Raw genomic sequence first — 6025 nt, 5'->3', positions numbered from 1 at the left:
GCACACTAAGCAAGCCTGCTATCTCTGAGCTCGCTCTCTCTCTCTCTCTCTCTCTCTCTCTCTCTCTCTCTCTCTCTCTCTCTCAGACACAGTGTCACTATGTATCTGTGGCTGGTCTGCAACTCACCTGCCTTTGTTTCGGGAGTGCTGAGAATTAAAGGAACAAACCACCAAGTCCAGCTTCTAAGCCATATTTTGTAGAACTTTCTAGACATATCTACAGTAACAACCTACTGGAAATGAGATAGCCTGATGCAAGCAATCATTTAGGTCACTAAAAATGTTCCCCTTAAGTTAATGCTTATTGTTTGTATGGCTTTTCCTAAAATGTCTTATAGTTGCCTGCCATAGAAAACTGAATCAATAGCCACGTGGTGGTGGTGCATGCCTTTGATCTCAGCACTCAAGAGGCAGAGCCAGGTAGATCTCTATGAGTTCAAGGCCAGTCTGGTCTACAGAGTGAGTTCCAGGACAGCCAGGGCTACACAGAGAAACCCTGTCTCAAAAAACTGAGAGAGAGAACTAAGTCACTTCATTTTTTCTTTTTTGAACTGTTAGATATTTATTTTATTAATTGTGGGTGTATGTGTGTATGTTTGTTTGTGTGTATATAAATGTGTCTGTGTATGTATGTATGTGTTTGTGTACATGTATATGTGTATATGTATGTGTATATATCTGTATGTGTGTATATGTAATATGTGTATGTGTATTATGTACATGTATGTGTATATATGTATGCATGTGTGTATGGGTGTGTGTAGATGTGCGTGTGTAGGTCAGAGGGCACTTTCCCAGAGTTGGTTTCTCCTTCCATAGCTTTTATGGATTGAGCTTGGGTGGTCAGGCTTGATAAATGACAAGCAATTTTACTCACTGGATTTTTTTTCTACAATGTCTCAGTCATTGTCATGATCCTCAGGCGCCGTCCTGCTGTGATCCAGTAGATGGGCCATCTCATTATCTGGTGTCATCATAACCACTCAGAGCTCAGAGCCAGGAACAGCCAGCTTCCTCCCTGGCTGCAATCAGCACGTCTGCTATCTCTGCCTGCCGTGGAATTGTCATCTCTGCTCTTTCTCCCCGTTCATCATCACAGTCTAAGGGCGCTCTGTGTGCTGTAAGCACTCAAGCATTTACTGAATTAGATAAGAGTTGGGAAGACTGGGTGACTGCCAGAGGAAACCACATAATTAAACTTGTTAAATCATTAACGTTAATTTTAGACACATTTCTGAAGCCCTTAAGTGTGGCTTGGGAATTTGTCCATACCTTCCTTGAGTTCTAAATGGTTGAATCTGACTGCTGAATGGTGGTAGGGCTGTAGTACATGTTAAAGGTGCTTGGGCACAGATAGAACTGCTGCTGGTTTGTACAGCAGGGGAAATAAAAGCAGAGATTGAGGAAAGACCCTGTTTTGGCAGGCAGTGTGGCACACACCTTTAGTCTCAGCACTTGGGAGGCAGAGGCAGGCAGATCTCTGAGTTCGAGGCCAGCCTGGTCTACTAGGACATCCATGCCTATATAGAAAAACCCTGTCTCAAAACCCAAAGAATCCTCTTTCTTCATGTGCCATGAATTGTAGCTCTCAGTCACATTAAACATTTAGTTTTCATTGTGTCTATGTGTGGGTATGCACACCAGTGCAGGTATCCCTAAAGGCATTAGGTACCTTTACAGGTGGTTGTGGGCCACCCACATGGGTGCGGGGAACCCAATGCCACTCTCTGGCAAGAGCACTGTGTGCTCTCAGTCACTGACCACCACAAGAATAGCCACGTGCATTATAGATAACAGTGTAGAAAAGTGGTGCCTTTGGAATCCAACACAATAAAGTTCAAATGTGTTTTGTTAAAGGAGACCAAGAGGCCAGGAGCTGGCTCAGTAGTTTTGGAGTGCACACTGCTGTATCACGAGGACCAGAGTTCAGCTCACAGGTGCCTGACACTGCAGCTCCACGTCATCTGATGCCTTTCTTCCTGGGCCTCTTTGTGCACCAGCACTCACATACATATGCATACATTTATACAAAGACACATATACATGTACAAATTATAAATAAACCTAAGGCAGCAAAAGATAAAATATTTTGTCTAAAAAAAAAAAGGAATTTGAAGAGTGGAATAATAGCTCTGTCTGTAAAAGCCCAAGCTCAGTCTCTAGAGTGTATGTGAGAAGCAGGGTGGAGTGGCCACTCACTTACAGTATCAGTGTTAGGAGGCTGAGAGGGCTGGGTTCCTGCTGCTTCCTGGCCAGTCAGCTTAGCCTAATCTCTGAGCCCCAGATCCCAGGGAGAGATTTCGTCTTAAAAACCAAGGTGGACATTGCCTGAGGAGAAACCACGAGATACACATGCACACACATGAACATGCACACACATGAACATGCACACACACACACAAACAAATAAGGAATTGGTGAGTTGTATGGAAGGGTAAAACAACCTATAATCTTACTCTCATCGGTTTTCCTATTAAGATATTTGTTTAAAGAACACTGCACTGAATATTGACAAAGAATACTGCAAAGAATATTGACAGCAATTTACTAAGTAATCCCAATTTTCCTTGACAGCCAGCTAAGGAGAACACAGTCTCTTTGTTTCAGTCTTTTTTGGTGTTGTTTTGTTTCAAGACAGAGTCCCACTGGGTGACTCTGGCTAGCCTGGAACACACAGAGACCTGCCTGCCTCTGCTGGAGTTAAAGATGTGCCCCACCACACCCAGCCTCCTGAGAGAACTTTGATAAGTCCAGGTGCTCAGACGTCTACAGTATGTTTTGATAAATGTATAGGGTGGCACTCTTTTTTACATTTAGGAATAAGCTTTATGATCCGAGCCATGTGTGGTGCTAGACAGACAATGTTGGTGCCCACCAAAGTGCAGAGCCATCCTTCGGCTGTGTTCACACATGAATATGCATCAGAAGTTGTTTGTATGGCTCACATGTTTGTACAATGGATACATTGTGTTATACAATGTATCATAACCCAACTCAACTTGTGTATAAAGCAGTGGTTCTCTACCTGGGGTCAAACAATCCTTTCACAGGGGTTACCTAAGACCATCATAAGACACATTACAGTTCATAACACTAGCAAAATTACAGTTATGAAGTAGCAATGAAAATAAATTTATGGTTGGGGGTCACCACAACATGAGGAGCTATATTAAAGGATCACAGCAGTAGGAAGGCTGAGAAGCACTGATATAAAGGAATGTTACTTGAAGTTCTATTTCTTGACATTCTGAGGGCCGCCAACAAATCCAATCTGGTCACTTGACACAAAGACCAAACAACTCAGGGAAAAGAGGAGCGGGAGTGACATCATGGAGATGAAACTTTGAGTTAGCCAGTGGGCACCAGGAAGCCTCAGGGCACAGTCAGTGCCTCTACAAGAGTGGCCTCTAAGTCCCTGTTACAGGGAGACTGCTGCAGGAGTGGTTATCTAGATCTGGCGATGTTCCACAGGCCTCCACTAAAACAGCTGTTCTTATTTGGAGAAGTCCTAAGCCATTTCTCTGAAAAACAATACAGGTGAATTTGGCTCTGAGATTGTGTGTGCATGCCTGTGTGTGTGTGTGTGTGTGTGTGTGCATGCTCGCATGTATGTGAGTGTGTAGTAAGCATTCACATATAAGCACTTCCATAAAGAGACCCAAAGCAGGACACCAAGCATCATGCCCTGTCCTGAGCTGGGGTCTCTCACTAGCCCCCAAGCTTGCCGTTTGGCTAGGCTAGCTAGCCCGTGAGTTCTTGGCTCTCTACCCCCCAAATGCTGGGGTTACAGACATAAGGAACCACGCCAGGCTTCTGCAGGGTACCAGACATTTGAACTCAGGTTTTCAAGCTTGGAGAGCAAACATAGAGCAGCCTCCTCATCCCTGACCAGTGCTTTACTGTTTGCAACAGGCCAACATGTAACATAGTGGGGCGTGTTGGCATTGCATTTTCCTTGGCACTGTGAATCAGATGGAAGTTTATACTGTCCGTTGGAAACAGTATGTGAAAATAAGTTTGTAAGCCAGATATGGTACCCTGGCCTCCCCAGTAATCCCAAAGGTAGATTCATGCACAGAGGAAACAACCACCCACAAGTAATCCATGCTCCCTGCACACCGTGGGCACTCCGTAAGTGCTGGAGTAACACCTTCAAATCCACATTGATGAGGACCCGTTCCTTCAGATTCCACATGCCCTTCTTTAGTGTGTTCAGCGGAGCTGGACAAGCATGAACAAAGATGGAGGACCAATGCCCTGAAATGCCACCTTCCAGGGCTATCACAGAGGCAGTGTATTAGCACCCAGAAGGTGGAGCTGGGCTGCATGGGCCAAATGGTGAGTGCTAGGAGCTGCCCTTGTGGAGCAACACAAATTAACCCAAGCTCCAAGACACTCCAGAGTAACCTCCCCAAGAAGCTACCAACACAGCAGCAGCACAGTGAGGGAGCTGGAACCAGTCATGGCTGCTTTATTCATGAAAATCTGCATTTGACACACAGCAGATGCTCACAGGAGCTGAGAGCTTGCCTGGAAAAGAGAATGTGTTCTGTGGATAAAGAGGCAGTAAATACCACAGACGAGTGCTCAAGACCCAGTCTGGGTCCCACCAGATGTGTCACTCTGAGCATGGGAGATGGCCACAGGGAAGACTCCTTTGCGTGGCTTTTTATCCTCCTTAAATCTCTTTGGGTTGCGACCTGTGTCCGGTGCATTGCTTTCAGTTCTTGCTCACAGATGTGCCTCTGTCTCACTGACCAGATGTTTATCACTTTCCTGAATGCCTCCCGGCTGCTGGCTCCTATCCGCAGCTTCTTGTGCATTTCTTGGGAGGCTTTCATCCTGAAATGAGCTTGACATGTCTACTTGGCACTTCATGGAAAATATCATTTGTATGGGGTTTTTATGGGCAGTGGTTGTTATAAACTATTACCATGGAAGCAAAGATTACCGAGAAGTAAACATACCAAATTGTGTGACTCATAATGAAATCACCTATGGTTAGAGCTTTCAGTAATGCTTGCTATACTGGCTGATGGGTAGTATTGAAACAAACTATGCAAATCCTGTTACTTAGTAATGTAACGTCTCACATGAACACCATTGTCATCTTCAAATGGATGTCAATTTCAACCTGTGGGTGACCTCTTTGGCAAACCTCTATCACCAAAAAATATTTGCGTTATGATTTATGACAGTAGCAGAACCACAGTTATGAAGCAACAAAAATCAATGTGTGGTTGGGAGTCACCACAACGTGAGGGACTACTGTCTTAAAGGTGGTGACATTAGGCTGAAAAACACTGGCTTAAAGTAATGCTTAGTGCACTGTTGTACAAAGGGGGCAGATAGCTGAGAACACAACTCCACAGAAGAGGAAAACTCCTGGACCTCCGCATGACAGACAGTGAGAGAGGCACCTGTGCATGCCACAAGGCAGTGCTAACGTGGCCAGCCCAAGCTTCGCACATAGAATCACCAACACTTTTACAGCACATCAGTGTTCAGCCCCAGGCCTAGGTTCATTGACCTGGAACCTTTGTCTGTGAGCACTGGCAGCTGTTGAGCCTGGGTTATTTTAATGGGACTTCAAGGCAGAGACACTGGTTGGAGCTTTCTTCCCTGTTTGTTATCTCTGTGACTGTGGCTTTTCTTTTCTCTTCACAGGTGTCATTTGAGGCACCCAGAGGAAGCAGACGCATGGGTTCCTCTAGTTGGTACCATCTGTAGCAGGAGGGCAGCATCTCAGTCAGAGACTGTTTTACTGGAAAGAATTCAGATGCTTGTACCCAGCGTCAGGCTGGGGACCCTGTAATCCCCATGGAAACATAGGCAGTCATCAAGATGAAAAATGAAAACAAGGCTATAATTATCCTATGATTAAAAACCAGGGTAGAAAACTGGGCATGCAGGCACACACCTTTAATCCCGGCAGAGGCAGAGGCAGAGGCAGAGGCAGAGGCAGAGGCAGAGGCAGAGGCAGAGGCAGAGGCAGAGGCAGAGGCAGAGGCAGAGGCAGAGGCAG

Source organism: Mus pahari, chromosome 13 (genome assembly GCF_900095145.1).
Source record: "Mus pahari chromosome 13, PAHARI_EIJ_v1.1, whole genome shotgun sequence".
Classification (NCBI taxonomy): domain Eukaryota; kingdom Metazoa; phylum Chordata; class Mammalia; order Rodentia; family Muridae; genus Mus; species Mus pahari.
This window is presented reverse-complemented; position numbering follows the sequence as displayed.